Genomic DNA, 20,422 nt, shown 5'->3' with positions numbered 1-20,422 from the left:
AGGCTCCCTCCACACAGCCCTTCCGTCACGTTTGCTCAGCAGGAGAGAGCTCGCGAAAGTAGGCCTTTCCTGGCTGGGGAAGTGAGGACCTGTTTGCAGGCCTCTTGTACTCGCGTCTGCCGAGCCCCACACTTGCTGTGCGAGGGAGGCATACAAACACAGTCTCTGGGGCTGCCTTTGGTCCCTCCAAGGAAGACAGCCTGCTCGGCCGCCTTCAAGCTGACAGTCACATTGGGCTGGGAAGTGCTACCTGGGAAGTGAGTTTGTAGGGGCCATGGCCCCGGCTGCGTGTTTACAGCTAGGCCTCCCACACTTCCCGGGAACACCAAGGCTCCCTCCACACAGCTCTTCCAACAAGTTTGTTCTGCAAGAGAGAGCTCGCGAGACTAGGCCTTTCTTGACTCAGGAAGTGAGGCCCTGCTCGCAGCCCTATGGGTCGGGCCTCTCAAGAGCACCACGTTGCCTGCACGCTGAAGGCATGAAAACACTCTCTCTGGGGATGCCATTACTCCCTCCAAGGAAGAGAGCCTACCCGGCCTCCTTCTGGCTGAAAGTCACATCGGGCTGGGAAGTGCTAGTTGGGAAGTCAGTTTGCAGGGGCAATGGCCGCTGGGTGCACGTGTATGCCTGGGGCTCCCACACTGCCCAGAACATCAAGGTTCCCTCCACACAGCTCTTCCCTCACGTTAGCTCTGCAGTCAAGAGCTCACGAAACTAGGCCTTTCTTGGCTCGGGAAGTGAGGACCTGTTTGCAGTCCTCTTGTACGGGCGTCTGCAGAGCCCAACACTTGCTGTGCGAGGGAGGCCTAAAAACACAGTCTGTGGGTCTGCCTTTCCTCCCTCCAAGGAACAGCGCCTGCTTTGCCGCCTTCAAGCTGAAAGTCACATTGTGCTGGGAAGTGCTACCTGGGAAGTCAGTTTGCAGGGGCAATGGCCACTGGGTGCACGTGTATGCCTAGGGCTCCCAAACTGCCCAGAACATCAAGGTTCCCTCCACACAGCTCTTCCCTCACGTTAGCTCTGCAGGAGAGAGATCGCGAAACTAGGCCTTTCTTGGCTCGGGAAGTGAGGACCTGTTTGCAGGCCTCTTGTACTGGCATCTGCAGAGCCCAACACCTGCTGTGCGAGCGAGGCCTAAAAACCTAGTCTTTGGGGCTGCCTTTTCTCCCTCCAAGGAAGACAGGCTGCTCGGCCGCCTTCAAGCTGACAGTCACATTGTGCTGGGAAGTGCTTCCTGGGAAGAAAGTTTGCAGGGCCATGGCCGCTGGCTGCACGTTTACAGCTAGGCTTCCAACACTGCCCGGGAACATCAAGGCTCCCCCCACCCAGCTCTTCCGTCACGTTAGCTCTGCAGGAGAGAGCTCTCGAGACTAGCCCTTCCTGGCTCGGGAAGTGAGGACCTGTTTGCAGGCCTCTTGTACTGGCGTCTGCAGAGCCCCACACTTGCTGTGCGAACGAGGCCTAAATTCCCAATCTCTGGGGCTGCCTTTTCTCCGTCCAAGGAAGACCGTCTGCTCGGCCGCCTTGAAGCTGACAGTCACCTTGGGCTGGGAAGTGTTAGTTGGGAAGTCAGTTTTCAGGGACCATGGTCGCTGGCTGCACGTTTACAGCTAGGCCTCCCACACTGCCCGGGAACATCAAAGCTCCCTCCACACAGCTCTTCTGTCACGTGTGCTCTACAGGAGGGAGCTCGCGAGACTAGGCCTTTCTTGACTCGGGAAGTGAGGCCCTGCTCGCAGCCCTATGGGTCAGGGCTCTCAAGAGCACCACATTACCTGCGCGCTGAAGGCATGAAAACACTCTCTCTGGGGATGCCATTACTCCCTCCAAGGAAGAGAGCCTACCACGGCCTCCTTCTGGCTGAGAGTCACATCGGGCTGGGAAGTGCTAGTTGGGAAGTCAGTTTTCACGGGCAATGGCCGCTGGGTGCACGTGTATGCCTGGGGCTCCCACACTGCCCAGAACATCAAGGTTCCCTCCACACAGCTCTTCCCTCACGTTAGCTCTGCAGTAAAGAGCTCACGAAAGTAGACCTTTCTTGGCTCGGGAAGTGAGGACCTGTTTGCAGTCCTCTTGTACGGGCGTCTGCAGAACCCAACACTTGCTGTGCGAGGGAGGCCTAAAAACACAGTCTGTGGGTCTGCCTTTCCTCCCTCCAAGGAACACCGCCTGCTTTGCCGTCTTCAAGCTGAAAGTCACATTGTGCTGGGAAGTGCTACCTGGGAAGTCAGTTTGCAGGGGCAATGGCCGCTGGGTGCACATGTATGCCTAGGGCTCCCACACTGCCCAGAACATCAAGGTTCCCTCCACACAGCTCTTCCGTCACGTTTGCTCTGTAGGAGAGAAGTCGCGAGACTAGGCCTTTCTTGACTCGGGAAGTGAGGCCCTGCTCGCAGCCCTACGGGTCGTGCCTTTCAAGAGCCCCACGTTACGTGCACGCTGAAGGCATGAAAACACTCTCTCTGGGGCTGCCATTCCACCATCCAAGGAAGACAGCCTGCTCGGCCGCCTTCAAGCTGACAGTCACATTGGTCTGAGAAGTGCTAGTTGGGAAGTCAGTTTTCAGTGCCAATGGCCGCTGGGTGCACGTGTATGCCTAGGGCTCGCACACTGCCCAGAACATCAAGGTTCCCTCCACACAGCTCTTCCCTCACGTTACCTCTGCAGGAGAGAGATCGCGAAACTAGGCCTTTCGTGGCTCGGGAAGTGAGGCCCTGTTTGTAGGCCTCTTGTACTGGTGTCTGCAGAGCCCCACACTTGCTGCGCGTACGAGGCCTAAAAACCCAATCTCTGGGGCTGCCTTTTCTCCGTCCAAGGAAGACCGCCTGCTCGGCCGCCTTCAAGCTGACAGTCACCTTGGGCTGGGAAGTGTTAGTTGCGAAGTCAGTTTTCAGGGGCCATGGCCGCTGGCTGCTCGTTTACAGCTAGGCCTCCCACACTGCCCGGGAACATCAAGGCTCCCTCCACACAGCTCTTCCGTCACGTGTGCTCTGCAGGAGGGAGATCGCGAGACTAGGCCTTTCTTGACTCGGGAAGTGAGGCCCTGCTCGCAGCCCAATGGGTCGGGCCTCTCAAGAGCACCACGTTGCCTGCGCGCGGAAGGCATGAAAACACTCTCTCTGGGGATGCCATTACTCCCTCCAAGGAAGAGAGCCTACCCGGCCTCCTTCTGGCTGAAAGTCACATCGGGCTGGGAAGTGCTAGTTGGGAAGTCAGTTTTCACGAGCAATGGCCGCTGGGTGCACGTGTATGCCTGGGGCTCCCACACTGCCCAGAACATCAAGGTTCCCTCCACACAGCTCTTCCGTCACGTTAGCTCTCCAGGAGAGAGATCGCGAAACTAGGCCTTTCTTTGTTTGGAAAGTGAGGACCTGTTTGTAGGCCTCTTGTACTGGCGTCTGCAGAGCCCCACACTTGCTGTGCGAGGGAGGCATAAAAACACAGTCTCTGGGGCTGCCTTTCCTCCCTCCAAGGAAGACAACCTGCTCGGCCGCCTTCAAGCTGACAGTCACATTGGGGTGGGAAGTGCTACCTGGGAAGTCAGTTTGCAGGGGCCATGGCCCCGGCTGCATGTTGACAGCTAGGCCTCCCACACTTCCCGGGAACACCAAGGCTCCCTCCACACAGCTCTTCCAACAGGTTTGTTCTGCAGGAGAGAGCTCGCGAGACTAGGCCTTTCTTGGCTCGGGAAGTGAGGCCCTGCTGGAATCCCTATGGGTCGGGCAACTCAAGAGCCCCATGTTGCCAGCGCGCGGGAGGCACGAAAACGTTCTCTCTGGGGCTGCCTTTCCTCCCTCCAAGCAAGGCAGCCTGCTTGGCCGACTTCAAGCTGACAGTCACATTGGCCTGAAAAATGCTAGTAGGGAAGTCAGTTTTCAGGGGCAATGGCCGCTGGGTGCACGTGTATGCCTAGGGCTCCCACACTGCCCAGAACATCAAGGTTCCCTCCACACAGCCCTTCCGTCACGTTTGCTCACCAGGAGAGAGCTCGCGAGACTATGCCTTTCTTGACTCGGAAATGAGGACCTGCTCTCAGCACTATGGGTCGGGCCTCTCAAGAGCCCCACGATGCCTGCATGCGGGGGGCATGAAAACGCTCTCTCAGGGGCTGCCTTTCCTCCCTCCAAGGAAGAGAGCCTACCCGGCCGCCTTCTGGCTGAAAGTCACATCGGGCTGGGAAGTGCTAGTTGGGAAGTCAGTTTTCACGGGCAATGGCTGCTGGGTGCACGTGTATGCCTAGGGCTCCCACACTGCCCAGAACATCAAGGTTCCCTCCACACAGCCCTTCTGTCACGTTTGCTCAGCAGGAGAGAGCTCGCGAAAGTGGGCCTTTCTTGGCTGGGGAAGTGAGGACCTGTTTGTAGGCTTCTTGTACTGGCGTCTGCAGAGCCCCACACTTGCTGTGCGAGAGAGGCCTAAAAACCCAGTCTTTGGGGCTGCCTTTTCTCCCTCCAAGGAAGACAGCCTGCTCGGCCGCCTTCAAGCTGACAGTCACATTGTGCTGGGAAGTGCTACCTGGGAAGTCAGTCTGCAGGGGCCATCGCCGCTGGCTGCACGTTTACAGCTAGGCTTCCCACACTGCCCGGGAACATCAAGCCTCCCTCCCCACAGCTCTTCCGTCACGTAAGCTCTGCAGGACAGAGCTCGCAAAAGTAGGCCTTTCTTGGCTCGGGAAGTGAGGACCTGTTTGCAGGCCTCTTTTACGGGCGTCTGCAGAGCCCCACACTTGCTGTGCGAGCGAGGCGTAAAAACCCAATCTCTGGGGCTGCCTTTCCTCCCTCCAAGTAAGACAGCCTGCTCGGCCGCGTTCAAGCTGACAGTCACATTGATCTGAGAAGTGCTAGTTCGGAAGTCACTTTACAGGGCCAATGGCCGCTGGGTGCACGTGTATGCCTAGGACTCCCACACTGCCCAGAACATCAAGGCTCCCTCCTCACAGCCCTTCCATCACGCTTGCTCAGCAGGAGAGAGTTCGCGAGACTAGGCCTTTCTCGACTCGGGAAATGATGACCTGCTGCTAGCACTATGGGCCGGGCCTCTCAAGAGCCCCACGTTGCCTGCGCGCCGGAGGCATGAAAACCCTCTCTCTGGGGCTGCCTTTCCTCCCTCCAAGGAAGAGAGCCTACCAGGCCGCCTTGTGGCTGAAACTCACATCGCGCTTGGAAGTGCTATTTGGGAAGACTGTTTTCAGGGGCAATGGCCGCAGGGTGCACGTGTATGCTTAGTGATCCCACCCTGCCGAGAACATCAAGGTTCCCTCCACACAGCTCTTACGTCACCTTAGCTCTGCAGGAGAGAGCTCACGTAACTAGGCCTTTCTTGGCTCGGGAAGTGAGGACCTGTTTGCAGGCCTCTTGCACTGGCGTCGGCAGAGCCCCACACTTGCTGTGCGAGGGAGGCATACAAACACAGTCTCTGGGGCTGCCTTTCTCCCTCCAAGGAAGACAACCTGCTCGGCCGCGTTCAAGCTGACAGTCACATTGGGCTGGGAAGTGCTACCTGGGAAGTCAGTTTGCAGGGGCCATGGCCCCAGCTGCATGTTTACAGCTAGGCCTCCCACACTTCCCGGGACCACCAAGGCTCCCTCCACACAGCTCTTCCAACAAGTTTGTTCTGCAGGAGAGAGCTCGCGAGACTAGGCCTTTCTTGGCTCGGGAAGTGAGGCCCTGCTGGAATCCCTATGGGTCGGGCAACTCAAGAGCCCCACGTTGCCAGCGCGCGGGAGGCATGAAAACGTTCTCTCTGGGGCTGCCTTTCCTCCCTCCAAGGAAGACAGCCTGCTTGGCCGCCTTCAAGCTCACAGTCACATTGGCCTGAGAAATGCTACTAGGGAAGTCAGTTTTCAGGGGCAATGGCCGCTGGGTGCACGTGTATGCCTAGGGCTCCCACACTGCCCAGAACATCAAGGTTCCCTCCACACAGCCCTTCTGTCACGTTTGCTCACCAGGAGAGAGCTCGCGAGACTATGCCTTTGTTGACTCGGAAATGAGGACCTGCTCTCAGCATTATGGGTCGGGCCTCTGAAGAGCCCCACGATGCCTGCATGCGGGGGGCATGAAAACGCTCTCTCAGGGGCTGCCTTTCCTTCCTCCAAGGAAGAGAGCCTACCCGGCCGCCTTCTGGCTGAAAGTCACATCGGGCTGGGAGGTGCTAGTTGGGAAGTCAGTTTTCACGGGCAATGGCCGCTGGGTGCACGTGTATGCCTAGGGCTCCCACACTGCCCAGAACATCAAGGTTCCCTCCACACAGCCCTTCTGTCACGTTTGCTCAGCAGGAGAGAGCTCGCGAAAGTGGGCCTTTCTTGGCTGGGGAAGTGAGGACCTGTTTGCAGGCTTCTTGTACTGGCGTCTGCAGAGCCCCACACTTGCTGTGCGAGAGAGGCCTAAAAACCCAGTCTTTGGGGCTGCCTTTTCTCCCTCCAAGGAAGACAGCCTGCTCGGCCGCCTACAAGCTGACAGTCACCTTGGGCTGGGAAGTGTTAGTTGCGAAGTCAGTTTTCAGGGGCCATGGCCGTTGGCTGCACGTTTACAGCTAGGCCTCCCACACTGCCCGGGAACATCAAGGCTCCCTCCACACAGCTCTTCCGTCACGTTTGCTCTGCAGGAGAGAACTCGCGAGACTAGGCCTTTCTTGACTCGGGAAGTGAGGCCCTGCTCGCAGCCCTTCGGGTCGTGCCTCTCAAGAGCCCCACGTTACCTGCGTGCTGAAGGCATGAAAACACTCTCTCTGGGGATGCCATTACTCCCTCCAAGGAAGAGAGCCTACCCCGTCCTCCTTCTGGCTGAAAGTCACATCGGGCTGGGAATTGCTAGTTGGGAAGTCAGTTTTCACGGGCAATGGCCGCTGGGTGCACGTGTATGCCTGGGGCTCCCACACTGCCCAGAACATCAAGGTTCCCTCCACACAGCTCTTCCCTCACGTTAGCTCTACAGTAAAGAGCTCACGAAAGTAGGCCTTTCTTGGCTCGGGAAGTGAGGACCTGTTTGCAGTCCTCTTGTACGGGCGTCTGCAGAGCCCAACACTTGCTGTGCGAGGGAGGCCTAAAAACACAGTCTGTGGGTCTGCCTTTCCTCCCTCCAAGGAACACCGCCTGCTTTGCCGCCTTCAAGCTGAAAGTCACATTGTGCTGGGAAGTGCTACCTGGGAAGTCAGGTTGCAGGGGCGATGGCCGCTGGGTGCACGTTTACAGCTAGGCCTCCCACACTGCCCGGGAACATCAAGGCTCCCTCCACACAGCTCTTCCCTCACGTTAGCTCTGCAGGAGAGAGCTCTCGAGACTAGGCCTTTCCTGGCTCGGGAAGTGAGGCCCTGCTGGAATCCCTATGGGTCGGGCAACTCAAGAGCCCCATGTTGCCAGCGCGCGGGAGGCACGAAAACGTTCTCTCAGGGGCTGCCTTTCCTCCCTCCAAGGAAGGCAGCCTGCTTGGCCGCCTTCAAGCTGACAGTCACATTGGCCTGAGAAATGCTAGTAGGGAAGTCAGCTTTCAGGGGCAATGGCCGCTGGGTGCACGTGTATGCCTAGGGCTCCCACACTGCCCAGAACATCAAGGTTCCCTCCACACAGCTCTTCCCTCACGTTAGCTCTGCAGGAGAGAGATCGCGAAACTAGGCCTTTCTTGGCTCTGGAAGTGAGGACCTGTTTGTAGGCCTCATGTACTGGCATCTGCAGAGCCCAACACCTGCTGTGCGAGCGAGGCCTAAAAACCTAGTCTTTGGGGCTGCCTTTCCTCCCTCCAATGAAGACAGGCTGCTCGGCCGCCTTTAAGCTGACAGTCACATTGTGCTGGGAAGTGCTACCTGGGAAGAAAGTTTGCAGGGGCCATGGCCGCTGGCTGCACGTTTACAGCTAGGCTTCCCACACTGCCCGGGAACATCAAGGCTCCCCCGACACAGCTCTTCCGTCACGTTAGCTCTGCAGGAGAGAGCTCTCGAGACTAGGCCTTTCCTGGCTCAGGAAGTGAGGACCTGTTTGCAGGCCTCTTGTACTGGCGTCTGCAGAGCCCCACACTTGCTGTGCGAACGAGGCCTAAAAACCCAGTCTCTGGGGCTGCCTTTTCTCCGTCCAAGGAAGACCGTCTGCTCGGCCGCCTTCAAGCTGACAGTCACCTTGGGCTGGGAAGTGTTAGTTGGGAAGTCAGTTTTCAGGGACCATGGTCGCTGGCAGCACGTTTACAGCTAGGCCTCCCACACTGCCTGGGAACATCAAGGCTCCCTCCACACAGCTCTTCCGTCACGTGTGCTCTGCAGGAGGGAGCTCGCGAGACTAGGCCTTTCTTGACTCGGGAAGTGAGGCCCTGCTCGCAGCCCTATGGGTCGGGCCTCTCAAGAGCACCACGTTGCCTGCACGCTGAAGGCATGAAAACACTCTCTCTGGGGATTCCATTACTCCCTCCAAGGAAGAGAGCATACCCGTCCTCCTTCTGGCTGAAAGTCACATCGGGCTGGGAATTGCTAGTTGGGAAGTCAGTTTTCACGGGCAATGGCCGCTGGGTGCACGTGTATGCCTGGGGCTCCCACACTGCCCAGAACATCAAGGTTCCCTCCACACAGCTCTTCCCTCACGTTAGCTCTGCAGTAAAGAGCTCACGAAAATAGGCCTTTCTTGGCTCGGGAAGTGAGGACCTGGTTGCAGTCCTCTTGTACGGGCGTCTGCAGAGCCCAACACTTGCTGTGCGAGGGAGGCCTAAAAACACAGTCTGTGGGTCTGCCTTTCCTCCCTCCAAGGAACACCGCCTGCTTTGCCGCCTTCAAGCTGAAAGTCACATTGTGCTGGGAAGTGCTACCTGGGAAGTCAGTTTGCGGGGGCAATGGCCGCTGGGTGCACGTTTACAGCTAGGCCTCCCACACTGCCCGGGAACATCAAGGCTCCCTCCACACAGCTCTTCCATCACGTTAGCTCTGCAGGAGAGAGCTCTCGAGACTAGGCCTTTCTTGGCTCGGGAAGTGAGGACCTGTTTGCAGGCCTCTTGTACTGGCGTCTGCAGAGCCCCACACTTGCTGTGCGAGCGAGGCCTAAAAACCCAATCTCTGGGGCTGCCTTTTCTCCGTCCAAGGAAGACCGCCTGCTCGGCCGCCTTCAAGCTGACAGTCACCTTGGGCTGGGAAGTGTTAGTTGCGAAGTCAGTTTTCAGGGGCCATGGCCGCTGGCTGCACGTTTACAGCTAGGCCTCCCACACTGCCCGGGAACATCAAGGCTCCCTCCACACAGCTCTTCCGTCACGTTTGCTCTGCAGGAGAGAACTCGCGAGACTAGGCCTTTCTTGACTCGGGAAGTGAGGCCCTGCTCGCAGCCCTACGGGTCGTGCCTCTCAAGAGCCCCATGTTACCTGCGCGCTGAAGGCATGAAAACACTCTCTCTGGGGCTGCCATTCCACCCTTCAAGGAAGACATCCTGCTCGGCCGCCTTCAAGCTGACAGTCACATTGGTCTGAGAAGTGCTATTTGGGAAGTCATTTTTCAGGGCCAATGGACGCTGGGTGCACGTGTATGCCTAGGGCTCCCACACTGCCCAGAACATCAAGGTTCCCTCCACACAGCCCTTCCGTCACGTTTGCTCACCAGGAGAGAGCTCGCGAGACTATGCCTTTCTTGACTCGGAAATGAGGACCTGCTCTCAGCACTATGGGTCGGGCCTCTCAAGAGCCCCACGATGCCTGCATGCGGGGGGCATGAAAACGCTCTCTCAGGGGCTGCCTTTCCTCCCTCCAAGGAAGAGAGCCTACCCGGCCGCCTTCTGGCTGAAAGTCACATCGGGCTGGGAAGTGCTAGTTGGGAAGTCAGTTTTCACGGGCAATGGCTGCTGGGTGCACGTGTATGCCTAGGGCTCCCACACTGCCCAGAACATCAAGGTTCCCTCCACACAGCCCTTCTGTCACGTTTGCTCAGCAGGAGAGAACTCGCGAAAGTGGGCCTTTCTTGGCTGGGGAAGTGAGGACCTGTTTGCAGGCTTCTTGTATTGGCGTCTGCAGAGCCCCACACTTGCTGTGCGAGAGAGGCCTAAAAACCCAGTCTTTGGGGCTGCCTTTTCTCCCTCCAAGGAAGACAGCCTGCTCGGCCGCCTTCAAGCTGACAGTCACATTGTGCTGGGAAGTGCTACCTGGGAAGTCAGTTTGCAGGGGCCATCGCCGCTGGCTGCACGTTTACAGCTAGGCTTCCCACACTGCCCGGGAACATCAAGCCTCCCTCCCCACAGCTCTTCCGTCACGTAAGCTCTGCAGGACAGAGCTCGCAAAAGTAGGCCTTTCTTGGCTCGGGAAGTGAGGACCTGTTTGCAGGCCTCTTTTACGGGCGTCTGCAGATCCCCACACTTGCTGTGCGAGCGAGGCGTAAAAACCCAATCTCTGGGGCTGCCTTTCCTCCCTCCAAGTAAGACAGCCTGCTCGGCCGCGTTCAAGCTGACAGTCACATTGATCTGAGAAGTGCTAGTAGGGAAGTCATTTTTCAGGGGCAATGGCCGCTGGGTGCACGTGTATGCCTAGGGCTCCCACACTGCCCAGAACATCAAGGTTCCCTCCACACAGCCCTTCCGTCACGTTTGCTCAGCAGGAGAGAGCTCGCGAGACTATGCCTTTGTTGACTCGGAAATGAGGACCTGCTCTCAGCATTATGGGTCGGGCCTCTGAAGAGTCCCATGATGCCTGCATGCGGGGGGCATGAAAACGCTCTCTCAGGGGCTGCCTTTCCTTGCTCCAAGGAAGAGAGCCTACCCGGCCGCCTTCTGGCTGAAAGTCACATCGGGCTGGGAAGTGCTAGTTGGGAAGTCAGTTTTCACGGGCAATGGCCGCTGGGTGCACGTGTATGCCTAGGGCTCCCACACTGCCCAGAACATCAAGGTTCCCTCCACACAGCCCTTCTGTCACGTTTGCTCAGCAGGAGAGAGCTCGCGAAAGTGGGCCTTTCTTGGCTGGGGAAGTGAGGACCTGTTTGCAGGCTTCTTGTACTGGCGTCTGCAGAGCCCCACACTTGCTGTGCGAGAGAGGCCTAAAAACCCAGTCTTTGGGGCTGCCTTTTCTCCCTCCAAGGAAGACAGCCTGCTCGGCCGCCTTCAAGCTGACAGTCACCTTGGGCTGGGAAGTGTTAGTTGCGAAGTCAGTTTTCAGGGGCCATGGCCGCTGGCTGCACGTTTACAGCTAGGCCTCCCACACTGCCCGGGAACATCAAGGCTCCCTCCACACAGCTCTTCCCTCACGTTAGCTCTGCAGGAGAGAGCTCTCGAGACTAGGCCTTTCTTGGCTCGGGAAGTGAGGACCTGTTTGCAGGCCTCTTGTACTGGCGTCTGCAGAGCCCCACACTTGCTGTGCGAACGAGGCCTAAAAACCCAATCTCAGGGGCTGCCTTTTCTCCGTCCTAGGAAGACCGCCTGCTGGGCCGCCTTCAAGCTGACAGTCACCTTGGGCTGGGAAGTGTTAGTTGCGAAGTCAGTTTTCAGGGGCCATGGCCGCTGGCTGCACGTTTACAGCTAGGCCTCCCACACTGCCCGGGAACCTCAAGGCTCACTCCACACAGCTCTTCCGTCACGTTTGCTCTGCAGGAGAGAACTCGCGAGACTAGGCCTTTCTTGACTCGGGAAGTGAGGCCCTGCTCGCAGCCCTACGGGTCTTGCCTCTCAAGAGCCCCACGTTACCTGCGCGCTGAAGGCATGAAAACACTCTCTCTGGGGCTGCCATTCCACCCTCCAAGGGAGAATCCTGCTCGGCCGCCTTCAAGCTGACAGTCACATTGGTCTGAGAAGTGCTATTTGGGAAGTCATTTTTCAGGGCCAATGGACGCTGGGTGCACGTGTATGCCTAGGGCTCCCACACTGCCCAGAACATCAAGGTTCCCTCCACACAGCTCTTCCGTCACGTTAGCTCTCCAGGAGAGAGATCGGGAAACTAGGCCTTTCTTGGTTTGGAAAGTGAGGACCTGTTTGTAGGCCTCTTGTACTGGCGTCTGCAGAGCCCCACACTTGCTGTGCGAGGGAGGCATAAAAACACAGTCTCTGGGGCTGCCTTTCCTCCCTACAAGGAAGACAACCTGCTCGGCCGCCTTCAAGCTGACAGTCACATTGGGCTGGGAAGTGCTACCTGGGAAGTCAGTTTGCAGGGGCCATGGCCCCGGCTGCATGTTTACAGCTAGGCCTCCCACACTTCCCGGGAACACCAAGGCTCCCTCCACACAGCTCTTCCAACAGGTTTGTTCTGCAGGAGAGAGCTCGCGAGACTAGGCCTTTCTTGGCTCGGGAAGTGAGGCCCTGCTGGAATCCCTATGGGTCGGGCAACTCAAGAGCCCCATGTTGCCAGCGCGCGGGAGGCACGAAAACGTTCTCTCTGGGGCTGCCTTTCCTCCCTCCAAGGAAGGCAGCCTGCTTGGCCGCCTTCAAGCTGACAGTCACATTGGCCTGAGAAATGCTAGTAGGGAAGTCAGTTTTCAGGGGCAATGGCCGCTGGGTGCACGTCTATGCCTAGGGCTCCCACACTGCCCAGAACATCAAGGTTCCCTCCACACAGCCCTTCTGTCACGTTTGTTCAGCAGGAGAGAGCTTGCAAAAGTGGGCCTTTCTTGGCTGGGGAAGTGACGACCTGTTTGCAGGCTTCTTGTACTGGCGTCTGCAGAGCCCCACACTTGCTGTGCGAGAGAGGCCTAAAAACCCAGTCTTTGGGGCTGCCTTTTCTCCCTCCAAGGAAGACAGCCTGCTCGGCCGCCTTCAAGCTGACAGTCACATTGTGCTGGGAAGTGCTACCTGGGAAGTCAGTTTGCGGGGGCAATGGCCGCTGGGTGCACGTTTACAGCTAGGCCTCCCACACTGCCCGGGAACATCAAGGCTCCCTCCACACAGCTCTTGCCTCACGTTAGCTCTGCAGGAGAGAGCTCGCAAAAGTAGGCCTTTCTTGGCTGGGGAAGTGAGGACCTGTTTGCAGGCCTCTTTTACGGGCGTCTGCAGAGCCCCACACTTGCTGTGCGAGCGAGGCGTAAAAACCCAATCTCTGGGGCTGCCTTTCCTCCCTCCAAGTAAGACAGCCTGCTCGGCCACGTTCAAGCTGACAGTCACATTGATCTGAGAAGTGCTAGTTCGGAAGTCACTTTACAGGGCCAATGGCCGCTGGGTACACGTGTATGCCTAGGACTCCCACACTGCCCAGAACATCAAGGCTCCCTCCTCACAGCCCTTCTCTCACGTTTGCTCAGCAGGAGAGAGCTCGCGAGACCTTTCTTGACTCGGAAATGAGGACCTGCTCTCAGCACTATGGGTCGGGCCTCTCAAGAGCCCCACGATGCCTGCATGAGGGGGGCATGAAAACGCTCTCTCAGGGGCTGCCTTTCCTCCCTCCAAGGAAGAGAGCCTACCCGGCAGCCTTCTGGCTGAAAGTCACATCGGGCTGGGAAGTGCTACCTGGGAAGTCAGTTTGCAGGGGCAATGGCCGCTGGGTGCACGTGTATGCCTAGGGCTCCCACACTGCCCAGAACATCAAGGTTCCCTCCACACAGCTCTTCCCTCACGTTAGCTCTGCAGGAGAGAGATCGCGAAACTAGGCCTTTCTTGGCTCGGGAAGTGAGGACCTGTTTGCAGGCCTCTTGTACTGGCGTCTGCAGCGCCCCACCCTTGCTGTGCGAACGAGGCCTAAAAACCCAGTCTCTGGGGCTGCCTTTTCTCCGTCCAAGGAAGACCGTCTGCTCGGCCGCCTTCAAGCTGACAGTCACCTTGGGCTGGGAAGTGTTAGTTGGGAAGTCAGTTTTCAGGGACCATGGTCGCTGGCAGCACGTTTACAGCTAGGCCTCCCACACTGCCCGGGAACATCAAGGCTCCCTCCACACAGCTCTTCCTTCACGTTTGCTCTGCAGGAGAGAACTCGCGAGACTAGGCCTTTCTTGACTCGGGAAGTGAGGCCCTGCTCGCAGCCCTACGGGTCGTGCCTCTCAAGAGCCCCACGTTACCTGCGCGCTGAAGGCATGAAAACACTCTCTCTGGGGCTGCCATTCCACCCTCCAAGGAAGACATCCTGCTCGGCCGGCTTCAAGCTGACAGTCACATTGGTCTGAGAAGTGCTATTTGGGAAGTCATTTTTCAGGGCCAATGGACGCTGGGTGCACGTGTATGCCTAGGGCTCCCACACTGCCCAGAACATCAAGGTTCCCTCCACACAGCTCTTCCGTCACGTTAGCTCTCCAGGAGAGAGATCGGGAAACTAGGCCTTTCTTGGTTTGGAAAGTGAGGACCTGTTTGTAGGCCTCTTGTACTGGCGTCGGCAGAGCCCCACACTTGCTGTGCGAGGGAGGCATAAAAACACAGTCTCTGGGGCTGCCTTTCCTCCCTCCAAGGAAGACAGCCTGCTCGGCCGCCTTCAAGCTGACAGTCACATTGGGCTGGGAAGTGCTACCTGGGAAGTCAGTTTGCAGGGGCCATGGCCCCGGCTGCATGTTTACAGCTAGGCCTCCCACACTTCCCGGGAACACCAAGGCTCCCTCCACACAGCTCTTCCAACAAGTTTGTTCTGCAGGAGAGAGCTCGCGAGACTAGGCCTTTCTTGGCTCGGGAAGTGAGGCCCTGCTTGAATCCCTATGGGTCGGGCAACTCAAGAGCCCCACGTTGCCAGCGCGCAGGAGGCATGAAAACGTTCTCTCTGGGGCTGCCTTTCCTCCCTTCAAGGAAGACAGCCTGCTTGGCCGCCTTCTAGCTGACAGTCACATTGGCCTCAGAAATGCTAGTAGGGAAGTCAGTTTTCAGGGGCAATGGCCGCTGGGTGCACGTGTATGCCTAGGGCTCCCACACTGCCCAGAACATCAAGGTTCCCTCCACACAGCCCTTCCGTCACGTTTGCTCAGCAGGAGAGAGCTCGCGAGACTATGCCTTTCTTGACTCGGAAATGAGGACCTGCTCTCAGCACTATGGGTCGGGCCTCTCAAGAGCCCCACGATGCCTGCATGAGGGGGGCATGAAAACGCTCTCTCAGGGGCTGCCTTTCCTCCCTCCAAGGAAGAGAGCCTACCCGGGAGCCTTCTGGCTGAAAGTCACATCGGGCTGGGAAGTGCTAGTTGGGAAGTCAGTTTTCACGGGCAATGGCCGCTGGGTGCACGTGTATGCCTAGGGCTCCCACACTGCCCAGAACATCAAGGTTCCCTCCACACAGCCCTTCTGTCACGTTTGCTCAGCAGGAGAGAGCTCGCAAAAGTAGGCCTTTCTTGGCTCGGGAAGTGAGGACCTGTTTGCAGTCCTCTTGTACTGGCGTCTGCAGAGCCCCACACTTGCTGTGCGAACGAGGCCTAAAAACCCAGTCTCTGGGGCTGCATTTTCTCCGTCCAAGGAAGACCGTCTGCTCGGCCGCCTTCAAGCTGACAGTCACCTTGGGCTGGGAAGTGTTAGTTGGGAAGTCCGTTTTCAGGTTCCATGGTCGCTGGCAGCACGTTTACAGCTAGGCTTCCCACACTGCCCGAGAACATCAAGCCTCCCTCCCCACAGCTCTTCCGTCACGTAAGCTCTGCAGGAGAGAGCTCGCAAAAGTAGGCCTTTCTTGGCTCGGGAAGTGAGGACCTGTTTGCAGTCCTCTTTTACGGGCGTCTGCAGAGCCCAACACTTGCTGTGCGAGGGAGGCCTAAAAACACAGTCTCTGGTTCTGCCTTTTCTCCCTCAAAGGAAGACAGCCTGCTCGGCCACCTTCAAGCTGACAGTCACATTGTGCTGGGAAGTGCTACCTGGGAAGTCAGGTTGCGGGGGCAATGGCCGCTGGGTGCACGTTTACAGCTAGGCCTCCCACACTGCCCGGGAACATCAAGGCTCCCTCCACACAGCTCTTCCCTCACGTTAGCTCTGCAGGAGAGAGCTCTCGAGACTAGGCCTTTCTTGGCTCGGGAAGTGAGGACCTGTTTGCAGGCCTCTTGTACTGGCGTCTGCAGAGCCCCACACTTGCTGTGCGAACGAGGCCTAAAAACCCAATCTCAGGGGCTGCCTTTTCTCCGTCCTAGGAAGACCGCCTGCTGGGCCGCCTTCAAGCTGACAGTCACCTTGGTCTGGGAAGTGTTAGTTGCGAAGTCAGTTTTCAGGGGCCATGGCCGCTGGCTGCACGTTTACAGCTAGGCCTCCCACACTGCCCGGGAACATCAAGGCTCACTCCACACAGCTCTTCCGTCACGTTTGCTCTGCAGGAGAGAACTCGCGAGATTAGGCCTTTCTTGACTCGGGAAGTGAGGCCCTGCTCGCAGCCCTACGGGTCTTGCCTCTCAAGAGCCCCACGTTACCTGCGCGCTGAAGGCATGAAAACACTCTCTCTGGGGCTGCCATTCCACCCTCCAAGGGAGAATCCTGCTCGGCCGCCTTCAAGCTGACAGTCACATTGGTCTGAGAAGTGCTATTTGGGAAGTCATTTTTCAGGGCCAATGGACGCTGGGTGCACGTGTATGCCTAGGGCTCCCACACTGCCCAGAACATCAAGGTTCCCTCCACACAATTCTTCCCTCACGTTAGCTCTCCAGGAGAGAGATCGCGAAACTAGGCCTTTCTTGGTTTGGAAAGTGAGGACCTGTTTGTAGGCCTCTTGTACTGGCGTCTGCAGAGCCCCACACTTGCTGTGCGAGGGAGGCATAAAAACACAGTCTCTGGGGCTGCCTTTCCTCCCTCCAAGGAAGACAACCTGCTCGGCCGCCTTCAAGCTGACAGTCACATTGGGCTGGGAAGTGCTACCTGGGAAGTCAGTTTGCAGGTGCCATGGCCCCGGCTGCATGTTTACAGCTAGGCCTCCCACACTTCCCGGGAACACCAAGGCTCCCTCCACACAGCTCTTCCAACAGGTTTGTTCTGCAGGAGAGAGCTCGCGAGACTAGGCCTTTCTTGGCTCGGGAAGTGAGGCCCTGCTGGAATCCCTATGGGTCGGGCAACTCAAGAGCCCCATGTTGCCAGCGCGCGGGAGGCACGAAAACGTTCTCTCTGGGGCTGCCTTTCCTCCCTCCAAGGAAGGCAGCCTGCTTGGCCGCCTTCAAGCTGACAGTCACATTGGCCTGAGAACTGCTAGTAGGGAAGTCAGTTTTCAGGGGCAATATCCGCTGGGTGCACGTGTATGCCTAGGGCTCCCACACTGCCCAGAACATCAAGGTTCCCTCCACACAGCCCTTCTGTCACGTTTGTTCAGCAGGAGAGAGCTCGAGAAAGTGGGCCTTTCTTGGCTGGGGAATTGACGACCTGTTTGCAGGCTTCTTGTACTGGCGTCTGCAGAGCCCCACACTTGCTGTGCGAGAGAGGCCTAAAAACCCAGTCTTTGGGGCTGCCTTTTCTCCCTCCAAGGAAGACAGCCTGCTCGGCCGCCTTCAAGCTGACAGTCACATTGTGCTGGGAAGTGCTACCTGGGAAGTCAGTTTGCATGGGCAATGGCCGCTGGGTGCACGTTTACAGCTAGGCCTCCCACACTGCCCGGGAACATCAAGGCTCCCTCCACACAGCTCTTGCTCACGTTAGCTCTGCAGGAGAGAGCTCGCAAAAGAAGGCCTTTCTTGGCTCGGGAAGTGAGGACCTGTTTGCAGGCCTCTTTTACGGGCGTCTGCAGAGCCCCACACTTGCTGAGCGAGCGAGGCGTAAAAACCCAATCTCTGGGGCTGCCTTTCCTCCCTCCAAGTAAGACAGCCTGCTCGGCCGCGTTCAAGCTGACAGTCACATTGATCTGAGAAGTGCTAGTTCGGAAGTCACTTTACAGGGCCAATGGCCGCTGGGTGCACGTGTATGCCTAGGACTCCCACACTGCCCAGAACATCAAGGCTCCCTCCTCACAGCCCTTCCATCACGCTTGCTCAGCAGGAGAGAGCTCGCGAGACTAGGCCTTTCTTGACTCGGGAAATGATGACTGGCTGCTAGCACTATGGGTCGGGCCTCTCAAGAGCCCCACGTTGCCTGCGCTCGGAGGCATGAAAACCCTCTCTCTGGGGCTGCCTTTCCTCCCTCCAAGGAAGAGAGCCTACCAGGCCGCCTTGTGGCTGAAAGTCACATCGCGCTTGGAAGTGCTATTTGGGAAGACTGTTTTCAGGGGCAATGGCCGCAGGGTGCACGTGTATGCTTAGTGCTCCCACCCTGCCGAGAACATCAAGGTTCCCTCCACACAGCTCTTACGTCACCTTAGCTCTGCAGGAGAGAGCTCACGTAACTAGGCCTTTCTTGCCTCGGGAAGTGAGGACCTGTTTGCAGGCCTCTTGTACTGGCGTCGGCAGAGCCCCACACTTGCTGTGCGAGGGAGGCATACAAACACAGTCTCTGGGGCTGCCTTTCCTCCCTCCAAGGAAGACAACCTGCTCGGCCGCGTTCAAGCTGACAGTCACATTGGGCTGGGAAGTGCTACCTGGGAAGTCAGTTTGCAGGGGCCATGGCCCCAGCTGCATGTTTACAGCTAGGCCTCCCACACTTCCCGGGAACACCAAGGCTCCCTCCACACAGCTCTTACAACAAGTTTGTTCTGCAGGAGAGAGCTCGCGAGACTAGGCCTTTCTTGGCTCGGGAAGTGAGGCCCTGCTGGAATCCCTATGGGTCGGGCAACTCAAGAGCCCCACGTTGCCAGCGCGCGGGAGGCATGAAAACGTTCTCTCTGGGGCTGCCTTTCCTCCGTCCAAGGAAGACAGCCTGCTTGGCCGCCTTCAAGCTGACAGTCACATTGGCCTGAGAAATGCTAGTAGGGAAGTCAGTTTTCAGGGGCAATGGCCGCTGGGTGCACGTGTATGCCTAGGGCTCCCACACTGCCCAGAACATCAAGGTTCCCTCCACACAGCCCTTCCGTCACGGTTGCTCAGCAGGAGAGAGCTAGCGAGACTATGCCTTTGTTGACTCGGAAATGAGGACCTGCTCTCAGCACTATGGGTCGGGCCTCTCAAGAGCCCCACGATGCCTGCATGCGGGGGGCATGAAAACGCTCTCTCAGGGGCTGCCTTTCCTCCCTCCAAGGAAGAGAGCCTACCCGGCCGCCGTCTGGCTCAAAGTCACATCGGGCTGGGAAGTGCTAGTTGGGAAGTCAGTTTTCACGGGCAATGGCTGCTGGGTGCACGTGTATGCCTAGGGCTCCCACACTGCCCAGAACATCAAGGTTGCCTCCACACAGCCCTTCTGTCACGTTTGCTCAGCAGGAGAGAGCTCGAGAAAGTGGGCCTTTCTTGGCTGGGGAAGTGAGGACCTGTTTGCAGGCTTCTTGTACTGGCGTCTGCAGAGCCCCACACTTGCTGTGCGAGAGAGGCCTATAAACCCAGTCTTTGGGGCTGCCTTTTCTCCCTCCAAGGAAGACAGCCTTCTCGGCCGCCTTCAAGCTGACAGTCACATTGTGCTGGGAAGTGCTACCTGGGAAGTCAGTTTGCAGGGGCCATCGCCGCTGGCTGCACGTTTACAGGTAGGCTTCCCACACTGACCGGGAACATCAAGCCTCCCTCCCCACAGCTCTTCCGTCACGTAAGCTCTGCAGGACAGAGCTCGCAAAAGTAGGCCTTTCTTGGCTCGGGAAGTGAGGACCTGTTTGCAGGCCTCTTTTACGGGCGTCTGCAGAGCCCCACACTTGCTGTGCGAGCGAGGCGTAAAAACCCAATCTCTGGGGCTGCCTTTCCTCCCTCCAAGTAAGACAGCCTGCTCGGCCGCGTTCAAGCTGACAGTCACATTGATCTGAGAAGTGCTAGTTCGGAAGTCAGTTTACAGGGCCAATGGCCGCTGGGTGCACGTGTATGCCTAGGACTCCCACACTGCCCAGAACATCAAGGCTCCCTCCTCACAGCCTTCCATCACGCTTGCTCAGCAGGAGAGAGCTCGCGAGACTAGGCCTTTCTTGACTCGGGAAATGATGACCTGCTGCTAGCACTATGGGTCGGGCCTCTCAAGAGCCCCACGTTGCCTGCGCGCCGGAGGCATGAAAACCCTCTCTCTGGGGCTGCCTTTCCTCCCTCCAAGGAAGAGAGCCTACCCAGCCCCCTTCTGGCTGAAAGTCACATCGGGCTGGGAAGTGCTAGTTGGGAAGTCAGTTTTCACGGGCAATGGCCGCTGGGTGCACGTGTATGCCTAGGGCTCCCACACTGCCCAGAACATCAAGGTTCCCTCCACACAGCCCTTCTGTCACGTTTGCTCAGCAGGAGAGAGCTCGCGAAAGTGGGCCTTTCTTGGCTGGGGAAGTGAGGACGTGTTTGCAGGCTTCTTGTACTGGCGTCTGCAGAGCCCCACACTTGCTGTGCGAGAGAGGCCTAAAAACCCAGTCTCTGGGGCTGCCTTTTCTCCCTCCAAGGAAGACAGCCTGCTCGGCCGCCTTCAAGCTGACAGTCACCTTGGGCTGGGAAGTGTTAGTTGCGAAGTCAGATTTCAGGGGCCATGGCCGCTGGCTGCACGTTTACAGCTAGGCCTCCCACACTGCCCGGGAACATCAAGGCTCCCTCCACACAGCTCTTCCGTCACGTTTGCTCTGCAGGAGAGAACTCGCGAGACTAGGCCTTTCTTGACTCAGGACGT

This window comes from Giraffa tippelskirchi, chromosome 11, assembly GCF_054371585.1.
Source record: "Giraffa tippelskirchi isolate mGirTip1 chromosome 11, T2T-mGirTip1v1.2.pri, whole genome shotgun sequence".
Taxonomy (NCBI): Eukaryota; Metazoa; Chordata; class Mammalia; order Artiodactyla; family Giraffidae; genus Giraffa; species Giraffa tippelskirchi.
This window is presented reverse-complemented; position numbering follows the sequence as displayed.